The 14945-nt window shown below is 42.8% G+C and overlaps 1 long non-coding RNA gene across 1 annotated transcript; it reads left to right on the top strand.

Annotated features, from left to right (window-relative positions):
• Positions 1 to 9093: 9093 nt before the first annotated feature.
• LOC115162696 (uncharacterized) lies at positions 9094 to 10694 on the top strand. Its single transcript, XR_003869613.1, has 2 exons — positions 9094 to 9697; positions 9979 to 10694. It is a non-coding gene; the product is annotated as an uncharacterized LOC115162696 (long non-coding RNA).
• The last annotated feature ends 4251 nt before the right edge of the window (positions 10695 to 14945 follow it).

Here is a 14945-nt window from a genome sequence, read left to right on the forward strand (position 1 = left end):
GGATGAGTAATCAGTTACTATCCAGCCTGACTGGCAGCATGTTAGGGTGAGTAATCAGTTAATATCCAGCCTGACTGGCAGCATGTTAGGGTGAGTAATCAGTTACTATCCAGCCTGACTGGCAGCATGTTAGGGTGAGTAATCAGTTACTATCCAGCCTGACTGGCAGCATGTTAGGGTGAGTAATCAATTCCTATCCAGCCTGACTGGCAGCAGGTTAGGATGAGTAATCAGTTACTATCCAGCCTGACTGGCAGCATGTTAGGGTGAGTAATCAGTTACTATCCAGCCTGACTGGCAGCATGTTAGGGTGAGTAATCAGTTACTATCCAGCCTGACTGGCAGCATGTTAGGGTGAGTAATCAGTTCCTTTCCAGCCTGACTGGCAGCAGGTTAGGGTGAGTAATCAGTTACTATCCAGCCTGACTGGCAGCATGTCAGGGTGAGTAATCAGTTCCTATCCAGCCTGACTGGCAGCAGGTTAGGGTGAGTAATCAGTTACTATCCAGCCTGACTGGCAGCAGGTTAGGGTGAGTAATCAGTTACTATCCAGCCTGACTGGCAGCATGTTAGGGTGAGTAATCAGTTACTATCCAGCCTGACTGGCAGCATGTTAGGGTGAGTAATCAGTTCCTATCCAGCCTGACTGGCAGCAGGCTAGCAGTAACCTATAGGTTGTATAGCATCAGATTGGCAGTATGATGGAGGAGGACAGGGACAACAGACAGAACTGACTGGAACAGAACTGACTGGAATCTAAGTTCTAGAAGAGAATTCTGTAATAGTTATATTGAAGTCTGGTCTACCCTTCTATGTATACTGTGGAAGGCTAGTTACTAGAGCTCGGTCCATATCATATATATGATATTATGCACTGATATTGTTTTTATGTTTTTAATGACCATCGCACCAAACTCTGGTTAGAGGATTAAATTAGCTTTGAGAGGCAAGACATTGCAGTATAATGACATTCACTACTTAAAATGTTTATGAAAATAATCCAATGTTCCAAATAACTTGTGCTTTTATTGAAGATATTGTATAATTCTGTTTATTTAATGTTTATTTAATCAAACTGAAAAAGTTGAATAACATTTTGAACATGTTTCAGATGACTTGGTAGCGATAGTTTACTTCAACATTAGTTAAAATCAGAGCTTTTTTTGTCATAAATCAAATCTTTATGTAAATAATTAACTTTTACATAAAATGGCACAAGTGTTGAATAAACTTTGGTTGATCCTGAATGATTGTGTTCATTTTTTTGTTTATTTTTTATTTCTCATGCAAGCGTCATGGAATGATTATTCACAATGCTTATACCATAACCTTAACCACCCCCAACCTTAACCCCTAACCATAACCTTAACCACCTTAACCCCTAACCCCAACCATAACCTTAACCACCCCAACCATAACCTTAACCACCCCAACCATAACCTTAACCACCCCAACCATAACCTTAACCACTCCACTCCAACCATAACCTTAACCACCTCTAACCCCAACCATAACCTTAACCACCCCAACCATAACCTTAACCACCTCTAACCCCAACCATAACCTTAACCACCTCTAACCCCAACCATAACCTTAACCACCCCAACCTTAACCCCTAACCCCTATCCCTCCTGCCTTACCAGCAGTGGTGGAAAATATACTCAATTGTCTTACTTGAGTAAACATAAAGATACAGTCCCTTAATAGAAAATGACTCCAGTAAACATAAAGATACAGTCCCTTAATAGAAAATGACTCCCAGTAAAGGTGAGTCACCCAGTAAAATTCTACTTGAGTATCAAAAGTAAAAGTATAAATAATTTCATATTCCTCGTATTAAGCAACCCAGACGGCACCATTAACATATTTTATAAAAAAATTAAAATAATTTACAGATATCCAGGGACACACACCAACACTGACGTCCATTTACAAACAAAGCATGTGTGTTTAGTTAGTCTGCTAGATCCTGATGCATTTAGGATGACCAGGAATGTTCTCTTATTAAGTGGGTGAATTGGACCATTTTCCTGTCCTGCTAAGCAAAGCATTCAAAATGTAATGAGTACTTTTGGGTGTCGCGGAAATGTCTGGAGTAAAAAGTACATTTTTCATTAGAAATGTAGCGAAGTAAAAGTTGTCAAAAATATAAATAGTAAAGTACAGAACCCATAACACTTTCCTAATGGGTTCTCTATCGCTCCTCTATTGTTCTTCTAGTACTGCTACTGATGCTAGTACTGCTACTGATGCTAGTACTGCTACTGTTGCTAGTACTGCTACTGTTGCTAGTACTGCTACTGATGTTAGTACTGATGCTGATGTTAGTACTGCTACTGATGCTAGTACTTCTACTGATGCTAGAACTGCTGCTGATGCTAGTACTGCTACTGATGCTAGTACAGATGCTGATGCTAGTACTGCTGCTGATGCTAGTACTGATGCTGATGCTAATACTGCTACTGATGCTAGTACGGCTACCGATGCTAGTACTGCTACCGATGCTAGTACTGCTACTGATGCTGGTACTGCTACTGATGCTAGTACTGATGCTGATGCTAGTACTGCTACTAATGCTAGTGCTACTGATTCTACTGATGTTAGTACTGCTACTGATGCTAGTACTGCTACTGATGTTAGTACTGATGCTGATGCTAGTTTTGCTACTGATGTTAGTACTGATGCTGATGCTAATTCTGCTACTGATGTTAGTACTGATGCTGATGCTAGTACTGATGCTGATGCTAGTACTGCTACTGATGCTAGTACTGCTACTGATGCAAGTACTGCCACTGATGCTAGTACTGATGCTGATGCTAGTACTGCTACTGATGCTAGTACTGCTACTGATGCTAGTACTGATGCTAGTACTGCTAGTACTGATGCTGATGCTAGTACTGCTACTGATGCTAGTACTGCTACTGATGCTAGTGCTACTGATGCTAGTACTGCTACTGATGCTAGTGCTACTGATGTTAGTACTGCTACTGATGCTAGTACTGCTACTGATGCTAGTACTGATGCTGATGCTAGTACTGCTGCTGATGCTAGTACTGCTGCTGATGCTAGTGCTGCTACTGATGCTAGTGCTGCTACTGATGCTAGTGCTGCTACCGATGCTAGTGCTGCTACCGACGCTAGTGCTGCTACCGACGCTAGTGTTGCTACCGACGCTAGTGTTGCTACCGACGCTAGTGTTGCTACCGACGCTAGTGCTGCTACCGACGCTAGTGCTGCTACCGACGCTAGTGCTGCTACCGACGCTAGTGCTGCTACCGACGCTAGTACTGCTGCCGATGCTAGTACTGCTACTGATGTTAGTACTGTTGCTAGTACTGCTACTGATGCTAGTACTGCTACTGATGCTAGTACTGCTACTGATGCTAGTACTGCTACTGATGCTAGTACTGTTGCTAGTACTGCTACTGATGGGGCGGCAGGGTAGCCTAGTGGTTAGAGCGTTGTACTAGTAACCGAAAGGTTGCAAGTTTGAATCCCCGAGCTGTCAAAGTACAAATCTGTCATTCTGCCCCTGAACAAGGCAGTTAACCCACTGTTCCTAAGCCGTCATTGAAAATAAGAATTTGTTGCCTAGTTAAATAAAGGTAAAATCTTTTTTTTTTTAAATGATGTTGGTAATGATGCTAGTACTGCTACTGTTGCTAGTACTGCTACTGATGTTAGTACTGTTGCTGATGTTAGTACTGCTACTGATGCTAGTACTACTACTGATGTTAGTACTGCTACTGATGTTAGTACTGCTACTGATGCTAGTACTGCTACTGATGCTAGTACTGCTACTGATGCTAGTACTGCTACTGATGCTAGTACTGCTACTGATGCTAGTATTGCTAGTACTGCTACTGATGCTAGTACTGCTACTGATGCTAGTACTGCTACTGATGCTAGTACTGCTACTGATGCTAGTACTGCTACTGATGCTAGTATTGCTAGTACTGCTACTGATGCTAGTACTGCTACTGATGCTAGTACTGCTACTGATGCTAGTACTGCTACTGTTGCTAGTACTGTTGCTAGTGTAACCGATGTGAAAAGGCTAGTTAGTTAGCGGTAGTGCGCGCTAATAGCGTTTCAATCGGTGAAGTCACTCGCTCTGAGACTTGAAGTAGGGTTTCCCCTTGCGTCGCAAGGGCCGCGGCTTTTGTGGCGCGATGGGTAACGATGCTTCGGTGGGTGTCAGTTGTTGATGTGTGCAAGGGTCCCTGGTTCGAGCCCGGGTTGGGGCGAAGAGAGGGACGGAACCTACACTGTTACACTAGTACTGTTGCTAGTACTGCTGCTGTTGCTAGTACTGCTGCTGTTGCTAGTACTGCTACTGATGCTAGTACTGCTACTGATGCTAGTACTGCTACTGATGCTAGTACTGTTGCTAGTACTGCTACTGTTGCTAGTACTGCTACTGATGCAAGTACTGCTACTGATGCTAGTACTTCTACCGATGTTAGTGCTGTTGCTAGTACTGCTACTGATGCTAGTACTGCTACTGTTGCTAGTACTGCTACTGATGTTAGTACTGCTACTGTTGCTAGTACTGCTACTGTTGCTAGTACTGCTACTGTTGCTAGTACCTAGATATGGTAAATAGGAGTGTCAATATCGTCCGCTGTTATCCTCAGTAATTTTCCATCCAGTGTGTCAGACCCCGGTGGCTTGTCATTGTTGCTAGACAACAATCATTTTTTCACCTCTTCCACATTGACTTTACAGAATTGAAAATTACAATGCTTGTCTTTCATAATTTGGTCAGATATACTTGGATGTGTAGTGTCAGCGTTTGTTGCTGGCATGTCATCCCTAAGTTTGCTTATCTTGCCAATGAAACATCATTAAAGTAATTGGCAATATCAGTGGGCTTTGTGATGAAGGAGCCATCTGATTCAGTTAATGTTGGCGCTGAGGTGCTCCAAAGCCTTTTTACTATCATTCTTTATATACATTTCTTTGGTTTCATAGTACAGTGTAGTTTTATTTAGTTTAGTCACATGTTTTCTTAATTTGCAGTACATTTTCCAATCAGTTGGGCTGCCATAACATGTTTCAATTCCTCATCAATCCAAGGGGATTTAACAGTTTTTACAGTTTATTTTATTAATGGGTTCATGTTTATTAGTAACTGTGATCAGCAATTTCATAAATGTGTCAAGTACAGGGTCTGGTTGCTCCTCATTACACACCACAGACCAGCAAATATTCTTTACATCAACAACATAGGAATCACTACAAAACTTATTGTATGACCTCTTATACACTATATTAGGCCCAGCCTTTGGAACAGGCTACTACCACTGTATCCTCTGTCATAGGGGCGTCTGAGGCTACTACCACTGTATCCTAGGGGCGTCTGAGGCTACTACCACTGTATCCTCTGTCATAGGGGCGTCTGAGGCTACTACCACTGTATCCTCTGTCATAGGGGCGTCTGATGCTACTACCACTGTATCCTCTGTCATAGGGGCGTCTACCACTGTATCCTCTGTCATAGGGGCGTCTGAGGCTACTCTCACTGTATCCTCTGTCATAGGGGCGTCTGAGGCTACTACCACTGTATCCTCTGTCATAGGGGTGTCTGAGGCCACTACCACTGTATCATAGGGGCGTCTGAGGCTACTACCACTGTATCCTCTGTCATAGGGGCGTCCCAGGCTACTACCACTGTATCCTCTGTCATAGGGGCGTCTGAGGCTACTACCACTGTATCCTCTGTCATGGGGCGTCCGAGGCTACTACCACTGTATCATAGGGGCGTCTGAGGCTACTACCACTGTATCCTCTGTCATAGGGGCGTCTGATGCTACTACCACTGTATCATAAGGGCGTCTGAGGCTACTACCACTGTATCATAGGGGCGTCTGAGGCTACTGCCACTGCTGATGGCTGATGGGGAGTATAAAACAATGTTCCTCTGAGAGGCTTTACATCATTTCAGACCGTTCTGTCCTCAGTGCATTACAATACATACAGCTCTACATTCATATCTACTTACTGTACATTATATTCACTCAGTGTGCACTAAACATATCTAGATATACAGTAGGCATCGACGTGCTGTGGAAACATCAGACTGAATAATATGCATGTTAACCATGTATAATCTACATAATGTTAACCATGTTGCATAATGTTAACCATACAGTATAATCTACATGATGTTAACCATACAGTATAATCTACATAATGTTAACCATACAGTATAATCTACATAATGTTAACCATGCAGTATAATCTACATAATGTTAACCATGCAGTATAATCTACATGATGTTAACCATGAAGTATAATCTACATGATGTTAACCATACAGTATAATCTACATAATGTTAACCATACAGTATAATCTACATGATGTTAACCATACAGTATAATCTACATAATGTTAACCATGTTGCATAATGTTAACCATACAGTATAATCTACATGATGTTAACCATACAGTATAATCTACATAATGTTAACCATGTTGCATAATGTTAACCATACAGTATAATCTACATGATGTTAACCATACAGTATAATCTACATGATGTTAACCATACAGTATAATCTACATAATGTTAACCATGTTGCATAATGTTAACCATGCTGTATAATCTACATGATGTTAACCATACAGTATAATCTACATGATGTTAACCATACAGTATAATCTACATAATGTTAACCATGTTGCATAATGTTAACCATGCTGTATAATCTACATGATGTTAACCATACAGTATAATCTACATGATGTTAACCATACAGTATAATCTACATAATGTTAACCATGTTGCATAATGTTAACCATGCTGTATAATCTACATGATGTTAACCATACAGTATAATTTACATAATGTTAACCATGTTGCATAATGTTAACCATACAGTATAATCTACATGATGTTAACCATACAGTATAATCTACATGATGTTAACCATACAGTATAATCTACATAATGTTAACCATGTTGCATAATGTTAACCATACAGTATAATCTACATGATGTTAACCATGTTGCATAATGTTAACCATACAGTATAATTACATTTACATTTTAGTCATTTAGCAGACGCTCTTATCCAGAGCGACTTACAGTAGTGAATGCATACATTTCATACAATTTCATACATATCATACATTTTTTTTTCTTCTGTGTTGGCCCCCCATGGGAATCGAACCCACAACCCTGGTGTTGCAAACACCATGCTCTACCAACTGAGCTACAGGGAAGGCATGATGTTAACTACATGATGTTAACCATGCTGTATAATCTACATGATGTTAACCATACAGTATAATCTACATGATGTTAACCATACAGTAAAATCTACATGATGTTAACCATACAGTATAATCTACATGATGTTAACCATACAGTATAGTCTACATGATGTTAACCATACAGTAAAATCTACATGATGTTAACCATACAGTATAATCTACATGATGTTAACCATACAGTATAATCTACATGATGTTAACCATACAGTATAATCTACATGATGTTAACCATACAGTATAATCTACATGATGTTAACCATACAGTATAATCTACATGATGTTAACCATACACAGCGGCGAAAATCTGATATCAACTTTGGAGGGGACAATTACATGAAATTTTCTCAAGCGCAATTCCTGAGGGGGACACCAAAAGTAGTGCTGTAACACATAGCCTACATTGTAATATGGTAAATGTATATTGAGGAACCAATGAAATAAGGTGTTTGCCGTACTCCTAACTACCGGTACCCAAAACTACACAACTAATCACAACAGCAATACCATTGCCTAACAAATCTTAGTTCAGTCACCAGTTTAAGTTGAGAGTGGGGGTATCCATGGCATTTTCCAATTATGTTCCTATTTTACAAGTAAAAAAAATGGAGAACCTTTCATAATGTTGCCAAACAAAGACTCAACAAACTTACCTGAGACTTCCTGTCTCTGCCAGTCTGTCCCTGCATATCTGTCCCCAACTCTGCTGTCTGTGTGCCATCTGTTGCCTGCTCTGCCTAATGACATCATTGTGAAACATTTCCATTAGAATTTCATTTCTTTCTTATGAACATTTTATCAACTAGTCTTTGAGATATTAGGCTACTAGGGTTCTTACTTTGCGTTTTGGTCTACTGAAAAATACTCTGATGTCCGTCTTTTATTTTTCTGCCATTTTTCTACCTGGCTGGCTGGCTGGCTACACACACACACAGTGTGTAGGTTATTTACAGTAGGAGATGGGCTTCTATCATCTTATCTTTTATCATTCTATTTGGGCTTCGATCTAAAAGGTAGCTAGCAAATGTGAAACGGATTAAAATGACAAGAGTTGACAGCTGTATGACTTCACCATTTACACAACATATGCTGCAACCTTTTGTAATTGTAATAGTTTGTTTCATATTGGCTGGCTTCCAACAATAGCTGAATTTGCAAAGCTAGCGAGCACCAATTCCGTTTCAGTGGTGTTTGCTATAATCTTTGCTACCCGGGTTAAATAAAGGTGAAATAAAATAAATAAATAAAAGTTCCCTTGCGACAATTTAGCTTTTGTAACGAGACCATTAAATATATTTAAGACAATGGTAGAAGAGAGTGTAGTTCTGTTCAGTTTGGACTTCAGTTTATCGCTAACCTTATCATAGGGACTTTGAAGCACTAATTTACATCATCTGCATGCTGATCTTGGAATAAATTGACGATAGCAAAGATTCCATCTTTGACGAGGCCACATAAATGGAATAGGTACTAGCTAGCTTAATAGTTAATATTTGCGCGCTAGCTCTGCATATTCAGCTAGTGTATGTGCGCGATTGACTGGATGAACCTCACGTCAGTTACGTGCATTGAGTGCCTTTCAGACAGAAGATACGACCCCTCTGTTACCTTGCCAACTAAGGAACTGGCAGTGGATCAAACCATTGTGAGGCAAAGGGTGGGGGGGGTCGCAATCTTTTGAAACTTAAAAACGCGCTATTAAGTGTCTATAATCAGCACAATTGCTTTCATTGCGTATTATTAATATTATTTAAATTACATAGTTATGTTTCAGTGATATATTGGGGGGGACAAATCATATTTTTCCCAGGATGGGGGGGTCGTGTCCCCCCTGGGATTTCCGCCCCTGACCATACAGTATAATCTACATAATGTTAACCATGCTGTATAATCTACATAATGTTAACCATGCTGTATAATCTACATGATGTTAACCATACAGTATAATCTACATAATGTTAACCATGCTGTATAATCTACATAATGTTAACCATACAGTATAATCTACATAATGTTAACCATGCTGTATAATCTACATAATGTTAACCATGCTGTATAATTTATACTCTGATATTGGTTGCTGGATTCCTGATAATGCACTGTTCCAAGTGGTTCATTCCCGCTCCTCTCCCCTGTAACTATTCCCCAGGTCATTGCTGTTCCAAGTGGTTCATTCCCGCTCCTCTCCCCCTGTAACTATTCCCCAGGTCATTGCTGTTCCAAGTGGTTCATTCCCTCTCCCCTGTAACTATTCCCCAGGTCATTGCTGTTCCAAGTGGTTCATTCCCTCTCCCCTGTAACTATTCCCCAGGTCATTGCTGTTCCAAGTGGTTCATTCCCGCTCCTCTCCCCCTGTAACTATTCCCCAGGTCATTGCTGTTCCAAGTGGTTCATTCCCCCTCCCCTGTAACTATTCCCCAGGTCATTGCTGTTCCAAGTGGTTCGTTCCCCCTCCTCTCCCCTGTAACTATTCCCCAGGTCATTGCTGTTCCAAGTGGTTCATTCCCCCTCCTCTCCCCTGTAACTATTCCCCAGGTCATTGCTGTTCCAAGTGGTTCATTCCCCCTCCTCTCCCCTGTAACTATTCCCCAGGTCATTGCTGTTCCAAGTGGTTCATTCCCCCTCCTCTCCCCCTGTAACTATTCCCCAGGTCATTGCTGTTCCAAGTGGTTCATTCCCTCTCCCCTGTAACTATTCCCCAGGTCATTGCTGTAAATGAGAATGTGTTCTCGGTCATCTTAACTGCTAAAATAATTGTTATCATTGTTCCATCTCATGACATGTGAATGTAGTTGTAGATAATATAACTGTGTCCTGGCCCTATATGGTTCAGTTGGTATAGCATGTCCCAGGACCACTCATACATAAAATGTATGAAATCTATTCACTACTGTAAGTCGCTCTGGATAAGAGCGTCTGCTAAATGACTAAAATGTAAATAAAATGTTTGCATACGTTACTGTAAATCACTTTGGATAAAAGCCTCTGCTAAATGGCATATTATTGATATTATTATTAGATGATAACTAGTCTGCTCTACATCTATAATGTAGTTCACTGAGGTCCATAGTTGGCATCATCATTACCTGTGAAACCATACAGGTTTCTGTCTCTCTCCTTTCCTCCCTGTTTTGGTCCATATGTATCAACCTTCTCAGAGTAGGAGTACTGTTTTAGGATCTATATTTCCTTTCAGATCCCACTTAATAAGATGTTATGGACAGGAGGGACCTGAGCACTCCTACTCCTGACACCTTTGATATAAACAAGCCCTGCTCTCTCCGCTGTAATTATTTGCTCTGTACAGTGATGCTTACAGCTTCACCTTCAAACAAAAGACTGAATGTTTTTGTACTGCTCTGAAATGTCTTGATGCTTACTGTTGGCTTTATGATGCAATAAAACAACTAACACAACCTTATCCTGTGTGTTTAATTCTTCCCCATAAAACACCCTTTCTGGGGCTTAATTCAATCCGTAACGCTGGAGATCTGCGTTACTGCACGATGGAATTGTAAACATAATTTCCGATTGAGACGAAATATGCCTCATGAATGCAGTTTCTGCAAATGCAGGAACATTACCTTTTTAAAGAGCAACTGAAAACTGCCTGTGGCGTTGATATAAGTCGGAAACATTTACTCTGGTGTCTAAATGGATTTCAAATTGGAAATAGGATCATAAAGTCAGTCTCGTCTAACAGGTAGTTTGGAACCTCAGTGCTTTGTAACGTCTCTCTGTTTAGATCATGTTTATAATAACTGAGGTCTGGGCGTTCGTGTACTTTAGTATGCATTTACTCAGAGGGATGCTGGTATTACATGGTTCACGTGGCATATTACTCCCACTGTCTGGCTACTGTAAAACATGGTACTGGAATCCCACAGTACCAATACACGGACTGGATTATGGCATATCACTCCCACTGTCTGGCTACTGTAAAACATGGTACTGGAATCCCACAGTACCAATACACTGACTGGATTATGGCATGTCACTCCCGCTGTCTGGCTACTGTAAAACATGGCACTGGAATCCCACAGTGCCAACACACGGACTGGATTATGGCATGTCACTCCCACTGTCTGGCTACTGTAAAACATGGCACTGGAATCCCACAGTACCAACACACGGACTGGATTATGGCATATCACTCCCACTGTCTGGCTACTGTAAAACATGGTACTGGAATCCCACAGTGCCAATACACGGACTGGATTATGGCATATCACTCCCACTGTCTGGCTACTGTAAAACATGGTACTGGAATCCCACAGTACCAACACACGGACTGGATTATGGCATAATGTTCACTACAATACATGCGTCACAACGAGTAAATGCAGGTAGGTTTAGACTACAATTATGTCAACAAATCATGCCCCCTTTTGCCAAGCTCCATTTGCAAATTGCCTCTCTGCCCACTTTGCTTCATTCATTAAATGGAGCTCCTTTGTTTCATCGCTCCCAGTGGTGGTAAGTATACCGGTAGCTAGTAGCTAGACCATAGACTGATGGTTGGTCCCCAGTATACCGGTAGCTAGACCATAGACTGATGGTTGGTCCCCAGTATACCGGTAGCTAGACCATAGACTGATGGTTGGTCTCCAGTATACCGGTAGCTAGTAGCTAGACCATAGACTGATGGTTGGTCCCCAGTATACCGGTAGCTAGTAGCTAGACCATAGACTGATGGTTGGTCCCCGGTATACCGGTAGCTAGTACCTAGACCATAGACTGATGGTTGGTCCCCAGTATACCGGTAGCTAGACCATAGACTGATGGTTGGTCCCCAGTATACCGGTAGCTAGACCATAGACTGATGGTTGGTCTCCAGTATACCGGTAGCTAGTAGCTAGACCATAGACTGATGGTTGGTCCCCAGTATACCGGTAGCTAGTAGCTAGACCATAGACTGATGGTTGGTCCCCAGTATACCGGTAGCTAGTAGCTAGACCATAGACTGATGGTTGGTCCCCGGTATACCGGTAGCTAGTACCTAGACCATAGACTGATGGTTGGTCCCCAGTATACCGGTAGCTAGACCATAGACTGATGGTTGGTCCCCAGTATACCGGTAGCCAGTAGCTAGACCATAGACTGATGGTTGGTCCCCAGTATACCGGTAGCTAGACCATAGACTGATGGTTGGTCTCCAGTATACTAGTAGCTAGACCATAGACTGATGGTTGGTCCCCAGTATACCGGTAGCTAGAACATAGACTGATGGTTGGTCCCCAGTATACCAGTAGCTAGTAGCTAGACCATAGACTGATGGTTGGTCCCCAGTATACCGGTAGCTAGACCATAGACTAATGGTTGGTCCCCAGTATACCGGTACCTAGACCATAGACTGTTGGTTGGTCCCCAGTATACCGGTATCTAGACCATAGGCTGATGGTTGGTCCCCAGTATACCGGTAGCTAGACCATAGCCTGATGGTTGGTCCCCAGTATACCGGTAGCTAGACCATAGACTGATGGTTGGTCCCCAGTATACTGGTAGCTAGACCATAGACTGATGGTTGGTCCCCAGTATACTGGTATCTAGACCATAGGCTGATGGTTGGTCCCCAGTATACCGGTAGCTAGACCATAGGCTGATGGTTGGTCCCCAGTATACCGGTAGCTAGACCATAGGCTGATGGTTGGTCCCCAGTATACAGGTAGCTAGTAGCTAGACCATAGACTGATGGTTGGTCCCCAGTATACCGGTAGCTAGACCATAGACTGATGGTTGGTCCCCAGTATACCAGTAGCTAGACCATAGACTGATGGTTGGTCCCCAGTATACCGGTAGCTAGATCATAGACTGATGGTTGGTCCCCAGTATACCGGTAGCTAGACCATAGACTGATGGTTGGTCCCCAGTATACCGGTAGCTAGTAGCTAGACCATAGACTGATGGTTGGTCCCCAGTATACCGGTAGCTAGACCATAGACTGATGGTTGGTCCCCAGTATACCGGTAGCTAGACCATAGACTGATGGTTGGTCCCCAGTATACCGGTAGCTAGTAGCTAGATCATAGACTGATGGTTGGTCCCCAGTATACCAGTAGCTAGTAGCTAGACCATAGACTGATGGTTGGTCCCCAGGGTGCCTGGTATGTTAACTGCTCGATAACCCACCGTAAGGCGCCACAGAGGGTAGTGCATACAGCCCAGTACATCACTGGGGCCAAGCTTCCTGCCATCCTGGACCTATATACTAGGCGGTGTCAGAAGGCCCTGGTCATAGACTATTCTCTTTGCTACCGCACAGCAAGCTGTACCAGAGCGCCAAGTCTGCGTCCAAAAGGCTCCTTAACAGCTTCTACCACCAAGCCATAAAACTGCTGAACAATTAATCAAATGTCCCCCCCTTGTTTTTAGACTGCTGCTACTCACTGTTTATTATCTATGCGTAGTCACTTTACCCCCACCTACATGTACACATTACCTCAACTAACCTGTACCCCTGCACACTGACTCTGTACCAGTACCCCCTGTATATAGCCTCCACATTGACTCTGTACCGGTACCCCCTGTATATAGCCTCCACATTGACTCTGTACCGGTAACCCCTGTATATATTCTCCACATTGACTATGTACTGTTAACCCCTGTTTACAGTCTCCACATTGACTCTGTACCGGTACCCCCTGTATATAGCCTCCACATTGACTCTGTACCGGTACCCCCCTGTATATAGCCTCCACATTGACTCTGTACCGGTAACCCCCCTGTATATAGTCTCCACATTGACTCTGTACCGGTAACCCCCCTGTATATAGTCTCCACATTGACTCTGTACCGGTACCCCCCTGTATATAGCCTCCACATTGACTCTGTACCGGTAACCCCCCTGTATATAGTCTCCACATTGACTCTGTACCGGTAACCCCCCTGTATATAGTCTCCACATTGACTCTGTACCGGTACCCCCCCTGTATATAGCCTCCACATTGACTCTGTACCGGTAACCCCCCTGTATATAGTCTCCACATTGACTCTGTACCGGTAACCCCCCTGTATATAGTCTCCACATTGACTCTGTACCGGTACCCCCTGTATATAGCCTCCACATTGACTCTGTACTGGTACCCCCTGTATATAGCCTCCACATTGACTCTGTACCGGTACCCCCTGTATATAGCCTCCACATTGACTCTGTACCGGTACCCCCTGTATATAGCCTCCACATTGACTCTGTACCGGTACCCCCTGTATATAGCCTCCACATTGACTCGGTACCTGTACACCCTGTATATAGCCTCCACATTGACTCTGTACCGGTACCCCCTGTATATAGCCTCCACATTGACTCGGTACCTGTACACCCTGTATATAGCCTCCACATTGACTCTGTACCGGTGCCCCCTGTATATAGCCTCCACATTGACTCTGTACCGGTACCCCCTGTATATAGCTTCCACATTGACTCAGTAACAGAACCCCGTGTATATAGCCTTCACATTGACTCTGTACCGGTACCCCCTGTATATAGCCTCCACATTGACTCAGTAACAGAACCCCCTGTATATAGCCTCCACATTGAGTCTGTACCGGTACCCCCTGTATATAGTCTCCACATTGACTCTGTACCGGTACCCCCTGTATATAGCCTCCACGTTGACTCAGTAACAGAACCCCGTGTATATAGCCTCCACATTGACTCTGTACCGGTACC

The sequence above is a fragment of the Salmo trutta genome, chromosome 25 (assembly GCF_901001165.1).
Source record: "Salmo trutta chromosome 25, fSalTru1.1, whole genome shotgun sequence".
NCBI lineage: Eukaryota > Metazoa > Chordata > Actinopteri > Salmoniformes > Salmonidae > Salmo > Salmo trutta.